We start from the raw sequence: 25,628 nt of genomic DNA, 5'->3' as shown, positions 1-25,628 counted from the left end.
CATTGACACCGGTGTGTCAGACCCACCATACTTGCTCCGGACACTGCGAGAGGGCTGTACAAGCAATGATCACACGCACGGCACAGCGGACACATCAGGAACCGCGGTGTTGGCCGTCGAATGGCGCTAGCTGCGTAGCATTTGTGCACCGCCGCCGTCAGTGTGAGCCAGTTTGCCGTGGCATACGGAGCTCCATCGCAGCCTTTAACACTGGTAGCATGCCGCGACAGCGTGGACGTGAACCGTATGTGCAGTTGACAGCGTATAGTGGGCATGCGGGAGGCCGGGTGGACGTACCGCCGAATTGCTCAACACGTGGGGCGTGAGGTCTCCACAGTACATCGACGTTGTCGCCAGTGGTCGGCGGAAGGTGCACGTGCCCGTCGACCTGGGACCGGACCGCAGCGACGCACGGATGCACGCCAAGACCGTAGGATCCTACGCAGTGCCGTAGGGGACCGCACCGCCACTTCCCAGCAAATTAGGGACACTGTTGCTCCTGGGGTATCGGCGAGGACCATTCGCAACCGTCTCCACGAAGCTGGGCTACGGTCCCGCACACCGTTAGGCCGTCTTCCGCTCACGCCCCAACATCGTGCAGCCCACCTCCAGTGGTGTCGCGACAGGCGTGAATGGAGGGACGAATGGAGACGTGTCGTCTTCAGCGATGAGAGTCGCTTCTGCCTTGGTGCCAATGATGGTCGTATGCGTGTTTGGCGCCGTGCAGGTGAGCGCCACAATCGGGACTGCATACGACCGAGGCACACAGGGCCAACACCCGGCATCATGGTGTGGGGAGCGATCTCCTACACTGGCCGTACACCACTGGTGATCGTCGAGGGGACACTGAATAGTGCACGGTACATCCAAGCCGTCATCGAACCCATTGTTCCACCATTCCTAGACCGGCAAGGGAACTTGCTGTTCCAACAGGACAATGCACGTCCGCATGTATCCCGTGCCACGCAACGTGCTCTAGAAGGTGTAAGTCAACTACCCTGGCCAGCAAGATCTCCGGATCTGTCCCCCATTGAGCATGTTTGGGACTGGATGAAGCGTCGTCTCACGCGGTCTGCACGTCCAGCACGAACGCTGGTCCAACTGAGGCGCCAGGTGGAAATGGCATGGCAAGCCGTTCCACAGGACTACATCCAGCATCTCTACGATCGTCTCCATGGGAGAATAGCAGCCTGCATTGCTGCGAAAGGTGGATATACACTGTACTAGTGCCGACATTGTGCATGCTCTGTTGCCTTGTCTATGTGCCTGTGGTTCTGTCAGTGTGATCATGTCATGTATCTGACCCCAGGAATGTGTCAATAAAGTTTCCCCTTCCTGGGACAATGAATTCACGGTGTTCTTATTTCAATTTCCAGGAGTGTATTTATCCAACATGAAAAGAAGGCAGATGGGTTTTTAAGAGAGAAAAATGAGGAGAAAATTAAAAATTAGCGTCAAAATCACAAAAGGCTGTGCACAAAACCATTTTTGAAGTACATACCGAACGAAACACTTCATTATGGGCGATTAAGAACAAATCAGGTCAAAAACGTAAGACACTAAAGCAACGTTTGCCTCAGCGGCAACACATTGTGCGATCTCAGCTTATTACAGAGATAAGTAACTTGGAAAAGGAATGGAATGCTGTTGAGGAGCTGGTCCGGAATGACAGATCCCGTGTAGTTGAGGCTGATGACGCTTGTCACTGTCCAGTGAGTATCTCATGAAAACATTTAATCGGGGGAAGAACGCAATAGTAATCACTTTCTACAAAACCTTACGACGAGGAGTATGGGGCCACAGCCTACTCGTTGTTCTGTTTTACCAGCAAGGAGTCTCTTAAAACACAGACAGTTCCCGTACGTCGAGAAATATTTAAATAAACTTCGTTTCCGGGTCAAACCTGCATTCCGCAGAGGTACTATGCATTCTGAAAGCTGAACTACCGAACACCATCAGAGAAAAACAACACTCCTGGAAATTGAAATAAGAACACCGTGAATTCATTGTCCCAGGAAGGGGAAACTTTATTGACACATTCCTGGGGTCAGATACATCACATGATCACACTGACAGAACCACAGGCACATAGACACAGGCAACAGAGCATGCACAATGTCGGCACTAGTACAGTGTATATCCACCTTTCGCAGCAATGCAGGCTGCTATTCTCCCATGGAGACGATCGTAGAGATGCTGGATGTAGTCCTGTGGAACGGCTTGCCATGCCATTTCCACATGGCGCCTCAGTTGGACCAGCGTTCGTGCTGGACGTGCAGACCGCGTGAGACGACGCTTCATCCAGTCCCAAACATGCTCAATGGGGGACAGATCCGGAGATCTTGCTGGCCAGCGTAGTTGACTTACACCTTCTAGAGCACGTTGGGTGGCACGGGATACATGCGGACGTGCATTGTCCTGTTGGAACAGCAAGTTCCATTGCCGGTCTAGGAATGGTAGAACGATGGGTTCGATGACGGTTTGGATGTACCGTGCACTATTCAGTGTCCCCTCGACGATCACCAGTGGTGTACGGCCAGTGTAGGAGATCGCTCCCCACACCATGATGCCGGGTGTTGGCCCTGTGTGCCTCGGCCGTATGCAGTCCTGATTGTGGCGCTCACCTGCACGGCACCAAACACGCATACGACCATCATTGGCACCAAGGCAGAAGCGACTCTCATCGCTGAAGACGACACGTCTCCATTCGTCCCTCCATTCACGCCTGTCGCGACACCACTGGAGGCGGGCTGCACGATGTTGGGGCGTGAGCGGAAGACGGCCTAACGGTGTGCGGGATCGTAGCCCAGCTTCATGGAGACGGTTGCGAATAGTCCTCGCCGATACCCCAGGAGCAACAGTGTCCCTCATTTGCTGGGAAGTGGCGGTGCGGTCCCCTACGGCACTGCGTAGGATCCTACGGTCTTGGCGTGCATCCGTGCGTCGCTGCGGTCCGGTCCCAGGTCGACGGGCACGTGCACCTTCCGCCGTCCACTGGCGACAACATCGATGTACTGTGGAGACCTCACGCCCCACGTGTTGAGCAATTCGGCGGTACGTCCACCCGGCCTCCCGCATGCCCACTATACGCCCTCGCTCAAAGTCCGTCAACTGCATATACGGTTCACGTCCACGCTGTCGCGGCATGCTACCAGTGTTAAAGACTGCGATGGAGCACCGTATGCCACGGCAAACTGGCTGACACTGACGGCGGCGGTGCACAAATGCTGCGCAGCTAGCGCCATTCGACGGCCAACACCGCGGTTCCTGGTGTGTCCTCTGTGCCGTGCGTGTGATCATTGCTTGTACAGCCCTCTCCCAGTGTCCGCAGCAAGTGTGGTGGGTCTGACACACCGGTGTCAATGTGTTCTTTTTTCCATTTCCAGGAGTGTAGTACAAGTCCCTCAGTCGAATTTAGAGAGCTAGAGTGCTTTCTGTCTGTGCTAGACTAAATTTTCTTAATAAATGAGAATGTAATAGCTAGTAATGACGATAATAATGATCGAAATGGCGGTGTTACGGGGCAGGCAACGCCGCCGCGCCAGCAGAACAGCGACAGTTACGAGAAAGCAGACAATGATGGCGCCGGCCTCGCAGATTTTGGTTATAAAAAGATAGAGAAGAACCCATGACAGGTATCATTCACGTTACCAGGATGAAGGAACACGTGCCTGGAATAACCACGATACTGGTAACAAGTCGTATTCCGGTACACGAAATCAGCCACAGTTTACTATAAGTCACGACAATTTTAGGCCTCAATGGCGCCATATCAAAGGAACTACTCCCCAACTTTTGTAGTCCTGTCTTCCTCAGTTGCGTCTAATATTACGGTACATTGATAATTTTTACTTATGGACCGCATTTTACTTATGGACCGCATTGAAACAAGCGTTCAGTTCATACTGCAGTGGAATGTGGGAAAAAACCGCAAATTGGCATTCTTAAGAAGAAGAACAACAGCAGCGTAATATGTAAGAAATTGTCCACGCAACTTGCCACTGATGATGCCTTGCGGAAAATGAAGGCGAAATGCGTGTGGCACTAAAATTGTGTTTTATTCAGTTGCTGTCAGACGGTTCATAAGTAAAAAATTATCAATATACCACAATACTCACCCAAATTCCGGGTCAAATCTCAATGTTGAACCGCAGTGCAGCAATGAAAACACCACGATCAATGTTGTTGATATCGCAGACGAGAAATGGCCTATACTGAAAATTCAGCAACTAGATATGGCCTCGTTAAGGCCCTCCCTGCCCATCTGCCACCCCTTCTCCCATCCTCCCACACACCCCCACCCCCCGCGACAATTGCTGCGGAATGGAGTGGGTTGATGTAGAAGGATGGTTTAGATATCAAAAAAGAACTGACACATCATTATCATAAACGTTCTGCAAATTAGAACAGGTTGTACATGCTTGCATTCGTACCACTGTGGGAATTATTCCACCTGTTATTTTGCTTGGTATGGCAGCTATGCTTCATGTGATGACCAGAAGGTTATTTAATGACATCAGTAGTGTCGAAAAATTTTCTACTTATCCTGTGCATTAATGCAGAGTGTTTGGCGCTGCAGGTGGTAAGTCGAATCCTATGAAAATAGAAACGCAGTTGACTCAAAGGGAGGGATAATGTGGTAGAATACATTTTTATTGTGGTCGAGGAATTAATAAAAACATGTATCTTTGGTCTTGACACTTAGGAAGAAAAATGCAAAGACTAAACTTAAATTGGAAGTTGCCATATATAAAGAGATTGGAGAGATTTTGTGGTGGATTTGGTTAGAATAAGCGAAGGTCATGACAAATTTTGTCGAAATACACAGCTAAAGTTTATTCGAACAAAACAGCTCCTGATTAGTATCCTTTCTGAACATGATGTTTTAACACAATAGGATGGAGAAGTTTTTTGTAGCAAATTTTTAAAATGTACTGAAACTTCTGAATAATTACAAAAGCAATTTAAAGAATTTCTGTTAAAACACGTACATGTGTCTGAATAAAGGCCAGGCATGATCAACACCAATCTGTCAGAACCATATGGAATTTAAACCACACGAGACTTTTTTGTAACAACACATATTCTGTTCCATGGTCGATCCAGATAGCAGTTAACCAAGAAAATAGACTGACTTATCATTCAGTCTTCACTATTTCCGTATTCTACTCAACTTCTAGCTGAACCTAACCAGATGGGATAGTACTTCTCATCATGGATACTGTAGCAGCGAGTCAAATTACTGGACCTGTGACAAAGACGTCCAGACAGTTTGGAAGAAGGACTACAAAAATGTCTTGGAGTTAAGCTTCTGTCCAATAACTATCTCCGATCTTCGTAGTAACAGATTTCGCTTTCCAAGAATTCCACAAAGTAGACAGCCTTTACATTCCCTGGGAGACCCTACCAGTACTTTGCGTTATTCTTCGGCATGAACGTCAGTTCCACAGTTTTCATCATTGCCCTTGGTACTTAAGCCATTATATAAGGTTACACTTTAGGTAGGTGACATTCTCATGGTCACTATCGCCTGGCAGGAACAACTGGAAGTGTTGGAAAGGACCTGTGTAGAAATTTCTAGTGGCTGCTGTTACTGCCAACATACCGAAGTCCTGTATTATACTCCTAAGAGCTTGAGATAAATTCCAAACAAAGCTTTCCAGTTCTCCGAATTAAAGGGCTGTTAAAAGTCTTCATGTTATTACGCCCGTTCCTTAGGCGATTCATCCCACAACCGTTGCAATTGTAAGGCAATGTTGCCTTACTGCGTCTATTAAAGAATAATGTACTGAGGTGTTGTAGGGGATAATGTCAGGAATATGTTGACGCTATAAAAGGTTTTGACACATCTGAGATGTTAAACCATCTTGTTATGACACAAAATTTTGGTACTGTCTCCAACATGACATATTCTGGACTGGGAATGCGCCTAAACCAAATTTCTGATGAGAGAGAGGAAAGTGAAGATAATCGATACTGCTAGTCGCACTCTATCGGAGAGTGAACGAGGGTATTTAGCTTCAACTTTTCTTGCAGTTGGTATCTGATAAATGTGTAAAACTTATTTTGATATCGAAATATGTACACCTCACTGCAGGGCAAAATAATTATGCAAAAAATGAAATTTGTACAGGAATCTTTGGAGCTCAAGCTACAAGATATGAAATCTGGAGTAATCAGTTGATCAAACAATACGACTGCGAAAAATTAAATCCGTTTTCGATTAAATTTTGATATGCCATCTGGTTGCGAAAGAAGACGACTCAGATTAGGTGACCCTGAATATTGCTAACCTTTATCTTTAGCCTTTCCAACGATCACTGTACCATCATTGTCATTGTAATTACATAGAAAATGAATATATAATTTAACGCATCTGACTTTGTGATGAAATAGCTTGAAAATCCAGAAGATGGGACTTAACTGACATCTTCTATTGGTATTAAGCCTCTGAACTTATGTGATATTATTTTCACAAACACACTCTGACAATCACTGTGCCTTACAAAGGACATGAAATTTGATGGTAATTAAATTTATTGGCCTACCTGTGCGCACGGAACGCTCGTCTGTTCTGCAACTTGTTGGTACTTAGAATAATGATATGACTATAAAAAAGAAGAAAAATTTCATTTGCCGTACTTGCGATGTGCAAGGAAATACGGTATCTTATCAATTCCCATCAAATGCTCCTTATTACACATCCCATGACTTGCAGTCTGAATGTGTAAACAGCGACTGATAAAATAACGAAGGCGCCAGGTTCAACTATGCTAATGCATGACAACAATACACGTTTTCATAAAGCTCTCACAGACAAGTTAGAAAAAATTTTGTTAATAATTCTCCTGTGTACAAGTGCCTGCTTGACACTTGTTTAAACAATAAGATAAAATCATGCGCTTCATTATAAAATTTCTACAGCAAACTTCAACCATACGCAACGTTCTAACAGAAAGAGACTATACAATTACAAATATAAAAAACTGATTACCATAAAAGGTGGCTTCTGTCATTCTCCCATTAACACACTCTCATATATTATTATAAAACCCTTTTAAGTAATGCCGCCTCCCTGCACTGTATGCCAGATTCCAAGCCAAGTAGATTGCCAGACTGTCCAACATACACGGCTACAAAACACTCTCTCACTTACTCTGACCAAGATCTCTGGTTTCAAACACAGTCATACAAAGAATGTGATTATATCGATGTTACAGACGTAGAGTACATTTATAAAATTCGCAACTTCATTCAAATTTATAGCCAAAACTTCCTGACAATCGTCATGGCAAATAAGACAGCCCCCTTCCCAGCTACAGAATTGACTGCAATCAGGCACTAAGGGAATTCAGTTGTCATCGGTTCGGTATGCATGTCAAAATTTTGTCGCGATCAGAAGTTCCACATTGCCTTGAAAATTCTTGTATAATCGTCTAGCACTTTGGACTGTTTATATAATCATATGATTCTGAAACGATATACACGAAGAGAAAAGACGATGCTAACGCTGATGCCTTATCCCGACTTCCGCAAGGCTTTCCAGGAATTGATGACCGTGTGGAGCAACCTTTGAATTTACGATCATGTTAATAAAAGATACTCACTACAGGCAGTACTTTGTAGATATATGTAAGAATACAAAAGAATTACATGATAGTAATCCCAGATGGATAAAAGTAAATCTGCTCATCATGGAAGGAAACAATGATAAAATACACACTACGTTTGTCCGTCATCCTCTGGAATACTGCTGCGTTGTCTGGGATCCTTACCAGATAGGATTAACGGAGTATATCGATAAAATTCAAAGTGCATTGTACTATCGAGAAATGGCAGAGAGAATGTTACGGACATCATACAGGATTTGGGGTGGACAACATTAAAACAAAGGCGTTTTTCGTTGCGGTGGAATCTTCTCACGGAATATGAGTCAGCACCTTCCTCCTTCGAATGCGAAAATATTTGTTGATACCGACCTACATAAGGAAAAACGATCATCGTTATAAAGTAAGGGGAATCAGAATTCGCATGGTCAGATGTAGGTGTTCGCGTTTTCCCCACGCTGTGCGATATAATAATAGAGAATTTTTGTGAAGGCAGTTCGATTAACCTACTGCTAGGCACTTAAATGTGATTTGCAGAGTATCAATTGTAACGTCGCGAGTTAATTAGCCATAACATTCGCTGCTATACAGCCCGCAGCCGGAGGCTGTGAAAGAAACTGCAAGTTGTGTCCTGTCAATGAGCTACGTAAACCTGCATCTACTGCAGCGTGTGAACGAGCCAGTGTGTCACTTCGATCAACAGTATATTCATGCCACCTATAAACCTAAATAAATGATATTAAACATTACTCAATCATTTTCAAAATCGGATTGTAGCTATTAGATGGCGTATTTTATCAACGCTGCTTTTACATCATCTTGTAAGTATCTGTGGTTCATGGTGTGGGTTCCTGTAGTCATGTCCTAGTTCATGAACCGCGGGCAACGTATGAGTGGCCAAGTAATTGGTCCTGACAGTCTGGATACCAGTTACTTTGGAATAAGGCTGGGCATCTCGGACATATTCTGAGTCGTGGTCACCTTTGTGCTCATACGGCAAAGACTACCAAATCCACCGGTTAGTCCCTCAGCCGTTAGGGGTAAAACCCAATGGGACTCGGGGCAAGTAAGGCTAGCAACCTGCTTCCCTGGTACTTTAAATATAATGCTGACAACAATCAGAGCAAAATGCCTCGGACCTTTGGAGGTGACGGAGTCCCACCTCTAACTGACAAACCAGGGACTCCTAAGATACGACTTGGCAAACAAATGGTAATGAGATGGGGAGGTGTTAATATCAATGGGGCTACTCTGGGAAGAAGGTAGAGCTGGCAGAGGCTGCAAGTAAGATGGGGCTGGACGTTTTAGCTGTTAGTGACATTCGGGTAAGGGGTGAGAAAGAAGAGGAAGTGGGAGAATACAAGGTCTACCTGTCAGGAGTCAAAGCAGGAATAGCACAATGGGGTGTAGGGCTTTACATCAGGAAAGAAATGGAACCCAGCGTAGTTGCAATAAGGTATGTAAACGAACGACTGATGTGGATAGATTTGACAGTGTCTAGAAAGAAAATTAGGATTGTGTCAGTATATTCACATTGTGAAGGGACAGATCAAGATAAGATGGATTGTTTTTATGAGGCACTCAGTGATGTAGTTGTTAGAGTAAAGGACAAGGACAGTGTTCTGCTCATGGGTGATTTTAACGCCAGGATTGGAAATCGAACAGAAGGCTATGAAAACGTTATGGGTAAATTTGGAGAGGATATGGAGGCCAACAGGAACGGGAAACAACTCTTGGATTTCTGTGCCAGTATGGGCTTAGTAATCACAAACTCCTTTTTTAAACATAAGAACATTGACCGGTATACTTGGGAAGGCAGGGGAACCAGATCTGTCATTGACTATATAATAACAGATCAGGAATTCAGGAAGGCTGTGAGGGACACACGTGTATTCAGGGGATTCTTTGACGACACTGATCATTATTTAATCTGCAGTGAAATTGGGATTGTGAGGCCAAAAGTGCAGGAGGTCAGGTCCATATGTAGGAGGATAAGAGTGGAGAAACTTCAGGATAAGGAAATCAGGCACAAGTACATAACAGCGATCTCAGAAAGGTACCAGTTAGTTGAATGTAGTCAATTACAGTCATTGGAAAAGGAATGGACAAGGTACAGGGACACAGTACTAGAAGTGGCTAAAGAATGTCTTGGAACAGTAGTGTGTAAACGTAGGATGAAGCAAACAGCTTGGTGGAATGATACAGTCAAGGCAGCCTGTAAAAGCAAAAAGAAGGCGTATCAAAAATGGCTACATACCAGAACCCAGGTAGACAGAGAAAGTTATGTTGAAGAAAGAAACAAAGCCAAACAGATAATTGCAGCATCCAAGAAGAAATCGTGGGAAGACTTTGGAAACAGGTTGGAGACTATGGGTCAAGCTGCTGGAAAACCATTCTGGAGTGTAATTAGCAGTCTTCGAAAGGGAGGTAAGAAGGAAATGACAAGTATTTTGGACAGGTCAGGAAAACTGCTGGTGAATCCTGTGGATGCCTTGGGCAGATGGAGGGAATATTTTGAAGAGTTGCTCAATGTAGTTGAAAATGCGATCATTAATGTTTCAGATTGCGAGGTAGAATGTGATAGCAATGATGATGGAAATAGGATCACATTTGAGGAAGTGCAAAAAATGCACTTTATTGCAGTGCAATAAAGTGGCTGGGGTGGATGAAATTAAGTCGGAACTCATCAAATACTGTGGAATGTCAGGTCTTAAATGGCTACACAGGATAATTGAAATGGCATGGGAGTTGGGACAGGTTCCATCAGACTGGACAAAAGCAGTAATCACACCAATCTTTAAACATGGAAACAGAAAAGATTGTAACAACTAAAGAGGTATCTCTTTAATCAGCGTTGTGGGTAAAATCTTCTCAGGTATTGTTGAAAGGAAAGTGCGAGTATTAGTTGAGGACAAATTTGATGAAAATCAGTGTGGGTTTAGGCCTCTTAGAGGTTGTCAAGACCAGATCTTTAGCTTACGGCAAATAATGGAGAAGTGTTATGAGTGGAACAGGGAATTGTATCTATGCTTTATAGATCTAGAAAAGGCATATGACCGGGTTCCTGGGAGGAAGTTATTGTCTATTCTACAAGATTATGGAATAGGAGGCAAACTTTTGCAAGCAATTAAAGGTCTTTACATGGATAGTCAGGCAGCAGTTAGAGTTGACAGTAAATTGAGTTCATGGTTCAGAGTAGTTTCAGGGGTAAGACAAGGCTGCAACCTGTCTCCACTGTTGTTCATATTATTTATGGATCATATGTTGAAAACAATAGACTGGCTGGTTGAGATTAAGATATGTGAATACAAAATAAGCAGTCTTGCATATGCGAATGACTTAGTTGTGATGGCAGATTCGATTGAAAGTTTGCAAAGTAATATATCAGAGCTAGATCAGAAATGTAAGGACTATGGTATGAAGATTAGCATCTCCAAAACGAAAGTAATGTCAGTGGGAAAGAAATATAAACGGATTGAGTGCCAAATAGGAGGACAGGTGGACGGTTTCAAGTACTTAGGATGCATATTCTCACAGGATGGCAACATAGTGAAAGAACTGGAAGCGAGGTGTAGCAAAGCTAATGCAGTGAGCGCTCAGCTACGATCTACTCTCTTCTTCAAGAAGGAACTCAGTACCAAGACTAAGTTATCTGTGCACCGTTCAATCTTTCGACCAACTTTGTTGTATGGGAGCGAAAGCTGGGTGGATTCAGGTTACCTTATCAACAAGGTTGAGGTTACAGATATGAAAGTAGCTAGGATGATTGCAGGTACTAGTAGATGGGAACATTGGCAGGAGGGTGTCCACAATGAGGAAATCAAAGAAAAACTGGGAATGAACTCTATAGATGTAGCAGTCAGGGCGAACAGGCTTAGATGGTGGGGTCATGTTACACGCATGGGAGAAGCAAGGTTACCCAAGAGACTCATGGATTCAGCAGTAGAGGATAGGAGGAGTCGGGGCAGACCGAGGAGAAGGTACCTGGATTCGGTTAAGAATGATTTTGAAGTAATAGGTTTAACATCAGAAGAGGCACCAATGTTAGCACTGAATAGGGGATCATGGAGGAACTGTATAAGGGGGGCTATGCTCCAGACTGAACGCTGAAAGGCATAATCAGTCTTAAATGATGATGATGATGATGATGATGTTGTAAGTATCTATGCTGCCAAGTGGAGGAACATCGAGCAGACGCCGTTCTGAAGTAGGTGAATTTTTAAATTGCAACCTACAAAAGAAAAGACAAACCCCACGCCGCTGCACATGTAGATGTAGATGTAGATGTAGATGAAATACTGATGACGCTGAGCTGGAAACTAAGATAAGGAAATAGCTCTGTCATCTTTTTTTTGTCTTTCTTTCTTCCCCTTTTACTTCCTTATTCCTTATTTCTTCTCCTTGGGCGAGAAATAAAAATCAAAAATTAGCTCCCAATTCCCCAAAAATTTCTCCCCAAGTCCCAAATTCCCAGAAAAGTGAATAAGTGAACGAAGTTCCATTTACCACTATTATTAGGACAATAACAAGTAATAAAATCAGGAATCTAAGACTTGACAATTTAGCAATCTACGAAAGAATGATTAAACCGCAAAATTAGCATAAATTAACATTCGCGAAGTAGAACCAACGATTCCAAAGAATACTCCGTGTGAGTACTCTTTGGGAATCGTGAGTAATGACTAAGCATAATTCAATGAATTTTCACTACGTTATGAGGGTTACCCGAAGCAGGTCATATATTTGAATGCTCGTACATGTAGGCGCGCTTAGATAGGTCCGAAGCATATAATTTAAATCCCCCCAATACTTGGGAAAGTTTTATTCTCAAGGCTTGGTTAGGAAGTGACTGATATTGTGCAATAAAACACCCTCTAGTGCCAAGTCGTGCATTTGTGATTTAAAATTCTATCAAATTATCGACATGAAACTCCCGAGCAATAATTACGAGCAGCGATAATATTTGACTGTAGCGCTCGGCGCTTGTGTAGAATCCTTGACTCAAATAACAAGCTCACTGTTACGATTTCTTAGATACTTGAAATTACGACCAGCTTGTAGGGAATTTGATGTGGATGTGACTGTATAGGATTTATCATTAATATTTCATCATTAATCAGTTAAACATCGATTACGAACGATTAATTACGATTCTTGGTGAAGTAAATATCTCACGCATGTCGACATTTCGGTCCAGCACTGTTATTTTGTGTAACGTCGTCTTCGTAACTTGATAAAGATCTCAACACACTGCCGACTGTCGCCGAGTTTAAGCCGAGGCCAAGTACAAATCGAACCAAATCATCAAGAAGAAGAGGCGTTATATCCTCCTAGCCTCTATCTGTACGAACATAGACATATCGTACTGTATTTTTCATTTTTTCTGCTAATATTGCCATATGTTTGTTTTAACAGCCCACCCATTGCAAGAGTTGGTGAGTTTTGTTTCATGGTCATAATTAGCCAACTTGGACGCAACCTTTTTAGCCACCATCACAGCTATGTCATTGAGGTAACTGTTAATTGTAGTAATTATATAGAGCCTGCTGTATGATGCTATATTATGAATGAAATTCATTAACTGTATTAATTATATAGAACCTGTTATATTCTACGAAGTGCGATTTGTCAGTGCGAACAAGACTGGAGCACCCGAAATATTTAAAATTCATTGTCGTTAAATAATTAACCAAGCCAGGTACTTCTAATTCGAACTATTTCGTGTTCCCAAGATTTGGTTTGAACTGTTAGTGTAATGTTTGCTATAAAAAACATGTTACAGTATGAAAGTGGAGTAATACACTATTAATATGGAATATATGCTTGTTAAGTTCAATGTTCAGTTATAATATTCATTTGTGGCGCCTGATCTACACACTTATTCAGAACGTCTTCTGCCTTAACATTTGTATCATAAGTGATTCATGATTTCATCTTATAAATACTGTAGTTTAATTAGCACACTTATTAGATAGGGTTAATGACCGAAAAGTATATAATATTAAGAAAAGGAAGGGATGGTGGGATATCGCCGATTTATTGAAACATATCATTTCACTCAATGTGACAGTATAGGGGGTGTTTACGTAAGTGTGCGCAAAAATTTAATAGGACATAGAGGCTGCTCCAATGAAAATTTGAGGTAGGGAACATGGGGTCGGAGATGCGAGTTTAAGGAGATAATAGAAATAAAATAACTTTACTGGCTATTTTTTTATTTACATTAGTTACACTTAGTTGCAGATACCATCATTGACACAATGAGTGTACCATTTGTACTTTATCATGCAAAATGTGCTGAAACTGATGGCCATCAACCTCAGTGTCAGCATGACATCATCGAACAAGACTCTGACGCATCCTGACAAATATCCCTGGTGTGATTCGAATCACATCACAAGCAGCTACAGTTCTGGAAACTTATTCTATCTCCCTATCCGCTGGTGTCTCATACACAAGTTTCTTTAGATATCCCCAAAGGAAATAATCAAGGCGATTCAGGTCAGGTGACCTTACAGGCCTCCCATTTCAATTCAACGATCAGGAAATAAAGCGTAATGACTTCCTTGTTTCCTTGCTGCAAATAAAGAATATACATCTTAATAAACAGCACATTATGCGTAAACTTGTATGCATGTTAGCTGTAAATGAGCTGGAAAACGGTAATGCTATACAAAGCGAGAGACAAGTTTACTTCCATATCTCCTTAAGCTGACTTCTCCGACCCCAGGTTTCCTACTTCAAATTGTTCAGTGGACCATTCTTTATGTCCTGTTACACTTTTGCATGCTCTTAAGGAAACATCCTCTATTTTAGCAAATGTCATTGCACCAAATATGGCACTAGATATTACACTACACCAAATGTTTGAGTGAAAAATATTGTACAGAAACGAGAAGCATGAAAATAATAATCAAACAGACATATATTGTTAGTGGGAGATGGAAATACACATAAAATCATAAACTTTTGCTGAGCGGAATGATTAGAATGTGAGAAATCAGAGAAAGAAGGAGACTGTTTCGAAATTACCAAGCTAAATACTACTGAAAAATTTTGTTTACATATTTACCTGAATGATTAACTGTAGCACCATGAATGTATTTTTTATTACAATCTCAATCTCAGGAAAAATTCCGAGACAATGAGCAGAAGACAAGGTAAGCGCCTGGGTTACACCACCCATATGAACTGTTCACATTTCGTTGGGTTTAAAATCGCAACAAGTTTATACAACTTTCATTATCAAGAGCAACAATACATTTAGTCGAAGAATAAAAGAAATTGTTGTATCGCAATACTTTATCAGTATTAAATTAATTTTGAGTATATTTTACACCAAATCGTAGTTATGTTTTTTTTTAATACTGCACATTATCAATTGCTTAACAATTCAGATTCATTCACCTACAAAAATGTTCGATTTTTCAGATTACTCAAGTACAATTTTAAGAATTTGAAGTATTTTCAGTATAACTTATATTCTTAGATAGTTAGTTACTAGTAAACCTGGGAATGCTTTGCGATTGCTAAATGTTTATGGGAACTGAATGTCTGTACTTATCACCTCCTGATCTTCTCTCTGTCCATTTCCTTCTTCCCCTCAGTCTCATCCTGAGCCGTGTTTATTGCTATTGCAAAGTCATATTCTGTAGTAGTATTTCTAATCATAAGCTGATTAGCCATAAAAACAACTTTTCTTTTTTCTTTGAAAACAGATGGTGAGAAAGAAAACAAAACAGCACATTGTTGTGTATACCATTTTTGTTCAAAAATGTATAAAATGGAATAGAATATCGAAAGGAGAGAAAATTTTTCTAATGCTTTAAATGTCCAACATCGTAGTTGAAACAGATTGCGAGAAAGGAAACAAAGTATCACATATTCACAGCAGAGTAAAGTACAGCATGTCCTTTCTCACACTCAGTTTTAACAGAAAACGTATATATTCTTGTTTTAAAAAATATATAGCCTATCTCCATAGGAATGTTCATCAGAGTGTCCTGTGAAAATTTGAAGTATATTGGTAAGGTACTTTCCGAGATTTTCGGTAATAGTCTTTTCTATACTAAATATGTAACTACACGAAGGCATTCTAAAAAGGAATGCCTCAGTTTTTTGTAAAAAACTTAAAGCTTTTGCAATGAAACAAACGTTATTAATGTTCTAAATACTTGTTCTTCATCCCTAAATGTCTGCAGCCCACTGCTGCTAGAGGGCTACAAATTGTAGCGTGTAAAATGGCAGTGTGTAACATAACTATGTCTTTGCATGAGCAACGGTGTACTGCAAACGACTTTCGAATTCTAAGAGTTCGTCCAGCGCAACAATGCTGGAGCAAATACCAGCGCTGTGGAATCTGCAACAATCCGATACCTGTGGTGCACTGTCATCAGTCATCCCACAAAAGGTCACGACTATGCCCAATCCAATTTTAATTTGCTTCCATAACTTAAAACAGAGCTTCCAGAACATAAGAGCTTCGAGAACTTCACTGCGATGGTGGTGAAGCGGTGCAAGCAGCGGTTAGGTTGTGGAGCCACGGACAAAGTCAAAAAGTCAAACATTCTACAGTAACGGTAGCAAGAAACTGTTCTCCTGTTTAGACAAATGTGTTCTTCTGCATGGTGGCTACGTTGAGAAATAAATATGATGACATGAAGAACAAGGATGTAGAATATTAATAACATTTGTTTTATTTAAGGAGCATGAAGAGTTTTCACATTAAAAAATCGGAGGGACTGCTTTTCAGCACGTCCTTGAGTATTATAAAATGACTTTGCAGCAGGTATAAAAGACAAGTGTGTGCTTGAATGCAATGTTGTGTCTAAATTTCAAAGCAGTCGGCGCAGAACGTTTAAGATTGTGAACAAACGATTAATGTTGTCCTTTGTTCGTATATCTGTAGGTGTTCATTAAGTGATTGTAACTAGAAAATAGACATCTCATATTCAGCTCACAGTCCTACAGCATTGCCAAATAGTGATAATTTCAAATGTTGGTAACAACTCTGAAAAAAGATGTTAGACATCTCTGTTTTTAATCTAGAATACGATGGAGTGCTTTTTAAAAGAAATTTCTTGCCAGTTGCTACGAAAAAAATAGAACCTGACCTTACAATAAATTTTGAAGAAAAACATTTTTTTAGATAAATCTGTGGAAAAAAACGGATCTACTGACATATTTGGACTGAAAGAAATATATGAATAATCTCAAAATTTATAGATACGTGTATTGCATATTTGATCATGAAAACATAAAAGTCTTTCGATATAAAAAGAAAAGGAGGTGTAAAATTATTCTACCTGTGCAACGAAAAATATCACCACTGACGAATTTGCGTTCTGTTGGACCATGTCGAAGCTTGCAGCGAGAAAGGTGTTAAGAAAACTATTAAATTAATTTTGTTTAAGTCTCGGATATCATTACTGTGGTGTGTAGTGTGTGAATGCATTTCATTTACGACGGACACCGTGCTCGAAAATGGGTTCAAATGGCTCTGAGCACTATGGGACTCAACATCTTAGGTCATAAGTCCCCTAGAACTTAGAACTACTTAAACCTAACTAACCTAAGGACATCACACACACCCATGCCCGAGGCAGGATTCGAACCTGCGACCGTAGCAGTCCCGCGGTTCCGGACTGCAGCGCCAGAACCGCTAGACCACCGCGGCCGGCTCACCGTGCTCGACAGTGCGCGAGTACTTCTATGACGCCGCCATGATTTTAGTTCCGATAGCTCTCGTTAATACTACCGAGACTATTCCCTGCCACCAAAATATTTTTCATTTGCAGTTCTTACTGACTCTTCGTCACTGCACCCATCATACAATTCGCCGATACACGCCATACAAAATTAATTGTAGGTACTTTCAGGCCAATGTTTCGTTTGAAGTCCAGCAAAATATATTGTTTCGTATAGTTTTGTGAAACTCAGGTTTTATCTAAGAACAATAGGTCTCATTATGCAGTAAGTATGTATTACACAGAACTAGTCCTTGATGCTGCAGTGTCCCTGAATTCCATTAAAAATTGGCGTCCATCATTATAGTTTTTGGATCAGAACCAAGTAAGTGTAGAAGAGAAAGAATGGAGGTCTCCAAGCTAGAATAAATAATTTTTTCACGATGATCACTCTGTATTTTTCTTGCCGTCAGATACTCTCCCCTGTCGTAGTATTGACTTACAGTTCTACTGACTAACATTCTGTCAAAATCTTCAAATTCCGTAATTTCCATTTCCATTTATGTCCCATTCTTGGAGAATCAAAACATGTGGTTACGTCTAGCGATTCGTCCAGTGTTACGGCATTGTTGTTACGGAATAGCGTAGATCCGGAAATACCACAAGGGTTTTATGTTATTCCTGGCTTCTTCACTGCCAGCCAGATCGGGAAAAAAGTTTCAATACGTTCGATAGAACAACTATAGATTGTTTTCCAATGTCCTTTAGCTCTTTACGCACACCGACCGAAGAAGAACTTCACTCAGGGCTCCGTTCCTGCATTGACCGAAACCCAACGTGAATATTGTATATTGCTGACCTGCTGCACTGTTGACAGTGTGCAGGCAGCAACACAGCTACGAGACGGGCGGATCGCAGTGCTTAGTGCCGGTGGACTACAACGAGCAGGTGCGACCTTGAGGCGTCTAATTTCGTGAAGCCCTCTCTAGTCATAGCTTCTGTCAATTTGCGACTGTGACTGATAATACATATATACACAGAAAATATACAGCTGCGGCTTCTGTCTCCATCGATACTCCGCAATCACCTTATGGCGCTTGATGGAGGGTAGATCTACTACTACTAGTCAGTCACCTACTTTCCTGTTTCATTTCGCAAATGGAACGAGGGAAAAACGACTATCTATATGCCTCCATATGAACCCTGAATTCTCATGTCTTATATTCGTGACCCTTACGTGCATTGTATGGTTCTCGAGTCAGCTTCAAATGCCGGTTATCTAAATTTTCTCTGTATTGTTCCTCGGAAAGAACGTTGCCATCCCTCCAGGGATTCCCATTTGAGTTCCCGAAGCATCTCTGTTAACACTTGCTTGTTGTTCGAACCTAGCAGTAACAAGTCTAGCAGCCCGCCTCTGGTTTGCTTCAGTGTCTTCTTTTCCATCGAACTGGTATGGATCCCAAATACTGAAGCAGTCTTCATAAACGGGTCTCCGAAGCATATTATATGTGTCCAATTTTACAGATAACCCACACTTTCCTAGAAATCTCCCAATAAACCGAAGTCGAGCTTTCGCCTTCCCCTGTACAATTGACAACAAAAAAAGAGGACCACTGCTGAATGCAACCAACATAACGTAGCTGTGCCACAGTTCCTCTAAACGTCAAAACCCTGTGGGGTACTGCCGTTTGACTGTACACAATGGTTAGCAAAAGAGACCACTAGAAAACACTGCACATTACTGCAGTCAGCCTAGACATAGACTACTACTAAAATTACAACAAATATTAAAAAACACGTTATTGGACATGAGACAGCCCCTAATCCTTGTAAATTAAACTTCATTACAGTAAGTGATGCAACAGAAGCATTATCACACTTATTAAATGATATGAGGAGTTGTTGTTCGTGCTCCAAATTTCAATCCACTGTCTACGAAACAAAGCTTGCGTATCTGATTGAGACTCGAGTAGGCAACAACTGAGACAAAATATCGAAGTGTTCACCAGTATCAGTTCACAAGTCTGAATTTCCGAACCTGGAAATAAGTGACAATATGTTTAGCTCTGCACCAGGAACCCCATGAACGTCATATTGCCCCTGAAAAGTAACCATGAAAGATATGTAATAAAGTGCAACGCGGAAGTGTGAAATGCGATAAACTAATGTCATGGTGATTGATGGGGAGTATATCTCATTAATTACATGAACTGTTAACTAAACACAGTTAGATATCAGATATTAAATATATTCACCAGTACCCTGATAGTGGAACGTGAAACGACGATAGGAATGATTTTTTCCTAGCAGGGATTCGAACCCGGCAGCTTTCGCTGTTGTCTTATAGCTATGGATAGTCATGAAGTACTTATTGTTTCTTCATCAGTAGCAACATGCGCACATGTTCGGCTAGAGGTAATGCAACAAATAGTGCTGTGCTGCCTGGGTCTCCAGCTCCGTGCGTATCGTCCTTGTCGACCCTACACTAAGGGGTGACCACTATCAAATTCTCGTTCACTAGTAGCTTGGACTGCGCCGTGCATAAAGATGTAGAGGAGTTTGGCGTCGTAAGTATACAACGAAATAATCGGACAGTATCATCTCAAAAGTTCAAATCCAGAGAAAAATTGGAATCAGATCTCGAATCCCAGTCCAGAGCCAATATTTTCAAAATCTCAAGGTCACTTTAAATAAGAAATGGAGGTCCTTTGATCTTACATGACGATTGGTTCATGAACTAAAATAACATTATTAGTGTAAGAAAGAATACTAGAGACATAGTTTCTGTAAGCAGCGACTTCACCTCTTGCAGCAAAAACTAACCCAACTCTGCTTCAGAGACTAGCGAATCGACATGTTTAATGTTGACTTGCAACCAATGAAGCTTACATTCAGAGGAGAAAGATGGTGGTTGAAATCTCGTGGAAATTACCTGCAACAGGGAAAAAGTGTTTGTGTTAATATCGCGTCCCCAACTCGTCCCCCTGCCGCTGATCGCTCCAACCTTAAGGAAGGAAGAGAAAGCACCCGCGACACTCTCTCCCCTAATTTTCTATGCTGCAAACTCAGCTGTCGTGTTTCAAAGTTTTCGATGCCCTCCGTCAATCCCGTCAGACAACGAGCGCACGCTGCTCAGCAGTATTTCAGAAGAGGCCGAACAACCGTAGTGGACTTCTTGGGTTATATATACAGGGTGTTCCAAAAATGACCGGTATATTTGAAACGGCAATAAAAACTAAACGAGCAGCGATAGAAATTCACCGTTTGTTGCAATATGCTTGGGACAACAGTACATTTTCAGGCGGACAAACTTTCGAAATTACAGTAGTTACAATTTTCAACAACAGATGGCGCTGCAAATGATGTGAAAGATATAGAAGACAACGCAGTCTGTGGGTGCGCCATTCTGTACGTCGTCTTTCTGCTGTAAGCGTGTGCTGTTCACAACGTGCAAGTGTGCTGTAGACAACATGGTTTATTCCTTAGAACAGAGGATTTTTCTGGTGTTGGAATTCCACCGCCTAGAACACAGTGTTGTTGCAACAAGACGAAGTTTTCAACGGAGGTTTAATGTAACCAAAGGACCGAAAAGCGATACAATAAAGGATCTGTTTGAAAAATTTCAACGGACTGGGAACGTGACGGATGAACGTGCTGGAAAGGTAGGGCGACCGCGTACGGCAACCACAGAAGGCAACGCGCAGCTAGTGCAGCAGGTGATCCAACAGCGGCCTCAGGTTACCGTTCGCCGTGCTGCAGCTGCGGTCCAAATGACGCCAACGTCCACGTATCGTCTCATGCGCCAGAGTTTACACCTCTATCCGTACAAAATTCAAAGGCGGCAACCCCTCAGCGCCGCTACCACTGCTGCACGAGAGACATTCGCTAACGATATAGTGCACAGGATTGATGACGGCGATATGCATGTGAGCAGCATTTGCTTTACTGACGAAGCTTATTTTTACCTGGACGGCTTCATCAATAAACAGAACTGGCGCATATGGGGAACCGAAAAGCCCCATGTTGCAGTCCCATCGTCCCTGCATCCTCAAAAAGTACTGGCCTGGGCCGCCATTTCTTCCAAAGGAATCATTGGCCCATTTTTCAGATCCGAAACGATTACTGCATCACGCTATCTGGACATTCTTCGTGAATTTGTGGCGGTACAAACTGCCTTAGACGACACTGCGAACACCTCGTGGTTTATGCAAGATGGTGCCCGGCCACATCGCACGGCCGACGTCTTTAATTTCCTGAATGAATATTTCGATGATCGTGTGATTGCTTTGGGCTATCCGAAGCATACAGGAGGCGGCGTGGATTGGCCTCCCTATTCGCCAGACATGAACCACTGTGACTTCTTTCTGTGGGGACACTTGAAAGACCAGGTGTACCGCCAGAATCCAGAAACAATTGAACAGCTGAAGCAGTACATCTAATCTGCATGTGAAGCCATTCCGCCAGACACGTTGTCAAAGGTTTCGGGTAATTCCATTCAGAGACTACGCCATATTATTGCTACGCATGGTGGATATGTGGAAAATATCGTACTATAGAGTGTCCCAGACCGCAGCGCCATCTGTTGTTGAAAATTGTAACTACTGTAATTTCGAAAGTTTGTCTGGCTGAAAATGTACTGTTGTCCCAAGCATATTGCAACAAGCGGTGTATTTCTATCGCTGCTCGTTTAGTTTTTATTGCCGTTTCAAATATACCGGTCATTTTTGAAACACCCTGTATATTCACGGTGCAAAATGTGATAACTGACCCTAAACAATAAAATGGGTGAAATCGACAAGTTAAACAAATTTGAGGGTTATAGATCTAATGAAGGTCCTAGGAGTTACAAACATATTAGAAATAGCAGAAGGCCTACACCACTTTACGTGCGCAATCACACTCACCACTTCCGTTGCAATAGTTGACGTCCCGTCAGTTACTGTGAACAGTGACCTTTCAGACAGGAAATCACGAATCCAACCGCACACCTGAGACGATACTCCACGGGAAAACAACGTGGTTGGAAACCGTTTATGAGGCACGATATCAAAAGCTTTTTTGCAACTCTGTAAATTCGGAATCAATTTGCAAGCCCCTGTAAGTAGCATATCGTGCGAATAGCTGTGTCTCACAAGAGTGATGATTTGCAAATCCATGCCAGTTTGGTGTCAATAGGTAATATATTTCTGGGTATTTCATAACGTTGGAACAAAGTACTTGTTCGCATGTCCTGCTACATGTCGATGTCATTGAAATGGATCTATAACTCAGTGAACTACGTTTATTTTCTTTCGTACATACCGCAGTGGTGTGTGCAACTTTCCATTCTTCTCCCTCCTCATGACGTCGTAGTAAAAATGATCAAGCGGCTACATCGTTGATGCACTAGATTCGCTCCTAAAATGTTAACTCACTCAAGAAAGCAATTTACAGTAGAAACATAGTTGTCCTGCTACAACCACGATAGGATCATGATAACATAGAGGAAAATTACTGGTGACGCTGTGATATTTTTGTTACTGTCTGGAATGACAAAGAACTGTCTTGCAATATTCACTTGATATGTGGGTGGTACACCAGTCAGAGATTCTGAATGATTATACTTTAGTGTCTCATAGATTTATCAAAAATATGTTTACAGACAGAGGAGATTACTTGCACGCAGCAAATACAACTAATCTCGTTGTCTACATTGCGAATTGCCTGTGTCTGCCATCATAAGGGCACTGAACGCTGCAGTTCGTCGCTTGCTCCATGAAAATGTCGACGCACTCCAAAGAGAAATGATAAAACACAGAGGTGAAATATTAGTGCGGAGGATACATAAAATAATTACAATGGCCTGGAAAACAGAGAAAATGCCAGAGGACTGGACGTTAGCAACCATCTGCCCTATAGATAAGAAAGGATCACGCACGCAGTGTAAGAACTACCGAGGAATATCTCTGCTTAGTATCGCCTACAAAATCCTTTCTACGGCTATAACAAGGAGAGTAAGTAGAAGAACAGAAAAGATTCTAGGTCAGTACCAGGCTAGTTTTACAGCTGACCATATCTTTACAGTACGTATAATGCTTGGAAGACTTACGAATGTAATGTAAGATTATAACGTCTCTATATAGATTTTAAATAGGCCTATGACAGGGTTAAGAGATCAGCACTGTGGGAGACAATGCAGAAATTCAGATTTCCTAAGAACCTAATAAAATTAACAAAGATGACACTGGAAAACAGCAAAAGCCAGGTTTAAGTTCAGGGATGTCTGTGGAGATTGTTCCCAACGGAGGAAGGCCTAAGAAAGGGAGACCTATTATCCCCAGTACTATTCAACCTTTTATTAGAAAATGCAGGAAGATCAATAACCACAAACCCAGGAGGCAATATTTGCAATAGACTTCTGACAAATCTTAGTCTATGCAGATGATGTAGTAATAAGCGCTAGAAGTATGGAGGCGCTCACGTCAGCCTTCAAAGAGTGTGAAGCCGCTGCCAAGAACCTTGGCTTAGAAATTAGTGAGACAAAAATCTAAGTATATGGTAACTGAGAGAGTTAAAAGAAACACAGATGATCTACAGTTAGAAGGATACAACTTTAAAAGAGTAAATAGCTTTATCTTGGCTCAGTAATAACATAAGAAAACAAAGTGGAGCCGGATATAACAAACGGAATTAAGGCTGCCGACATATCATATAGAGCACTATATGCCATGCTCAAAAATAGGAACCTAAGAAGGAAACTAAAGTTGACACTCCACAAAACAGTGATCAAACCAGTTCTTATGTATGGCAGCAAGACATGGGTACTGACGGAGGTTTTGGAGAAGAAGCTAAATACATGGGAAAGGAAAGTGCTGAGGAAGACTGTTGGTCGTTTAAAAGAAGGTGAGAAATTGAGAATTAGGACTAATGAATAAATAAGGGCTCTGTACAAAGAACCTCATTTGATAACCTCAATTAAAATGGGAAGGCTAAGGTGGTTAGGACATGTCCAGCGTACGAGAGAAGAAAGGCTCCCGGTGGGGATGATGATAGGTCATTCTGGTGCTAGAAGATGGAGAGGACGACCGCGTGTGAGTTGGCAGGAAGATGTGGAAGCAGACCTGAGAGCAGTGGGAGTGAGGCGGTGGCGCAGGCGTGCTGGACACCGAGACGGCTGGAAGTCTGTGACTGAGGAGACCAAAGTCCTCAGAGGACCGTAGTGCCATGGAGTAAGAAAGTAACGCGGAAGAGTAAGAGGCAGTAGCTCTCAGTTCAAAACTGAGGCGAGAGTAACAGTTTACCTCCTCTGTGACAGAGCTACAAACAGATACATCAAACTCAGAGCGATATATTTAGAAATTTCACTATCGTAAGACGTCTCGCAACGTTCAGTAACCAGAAGATCTAGAGATAAGAAATATAACATACTGCAGAAGTGCTACGGCAAATACGCAGATCTGTTAATGATATCGTATCACTGAATACTCTGTTAACGGTGTTTCATTCAGCAACTACCTCACAGCCATACTGTCGTATTTACATTGTAGTTCGGTAGAGCTACTTGAGTGTGGCAAAAGACTCCACGTTTAATTAACTTAGCCATTCGTTGTACGGTACTATGATTGGACACCAGTTGCATTAGTGGAGTGAGTATTAATAGCGTTTCCAGTTACGTTATTGAACAAATTAGACACAAATATCACGGAAAATGTCACCTATACATTCCAGAGCAATCGCCAAAACAGAACAAATGAAAACAAACAAAAGAAAACAAAACTAACTTTCTTGATGGTTGATCGATAAGGAAAGAGAAAGGTAAACACATACGTAGTGTGAGAGTAGTTAATGTGCAGTAGGCGTGTTTTCCAGCCAGGCTCCTTGGTGCTGTATTCCAGGTCACATTTACAAGACGTCTCATTTGTTCGCAACAAATGTCGGCTGCGGAGGACACATCCCCTGAAGCAACTCATAGCGCAAAACACCTTCTTTGTGGCACCAGATGTATATCAATAACATTATATGCCAGAAACAATCCTTTGATAGGGCATAGACGACTTCCTTCCACGTCCTTCCCAGTTCGAGATTCTGCTTCCCGTCTTATCTCGTCTTACAAGTAATTATCGCCTCTTTCTTTTAATCTCAGTATGACCACTAAAGGTAAGTGTCGCATGAAGGTTAATTGGCCGCCACATTTGCCAGTTATCGGATACATTGTCATTGATCGCAGTTGTAATTCGCAGAAATGTCCTTCCTCAACTCCGTTTGTCTTCCGGAATGTGGTGATTAATTTACCTCAAAGCAATTGTACTTGGAACAGTGCAATTTGACTTTCTCGATAGCACTTACTCCATACAGG

Source organism: Schistocerca cancellata, chromosome 3 (assembly GCF_023864275.1).
Source record: "Schistocerca cancellata isolate TAMUIC-IGC-003103 chromosome 3, iqSchCanc2.1, whole genome shotgun sequence".
NCBI lineage: Eukaryota > Metazoa > Arthropoda > Insecta > Orthoptera > Acrididae > Schistocerca > Schistocerca cancellata.
The sequence above is the reverse complement of the archived record's forward strand: the minus strand, read 5'-3'. Positions refer to the sequence as shown.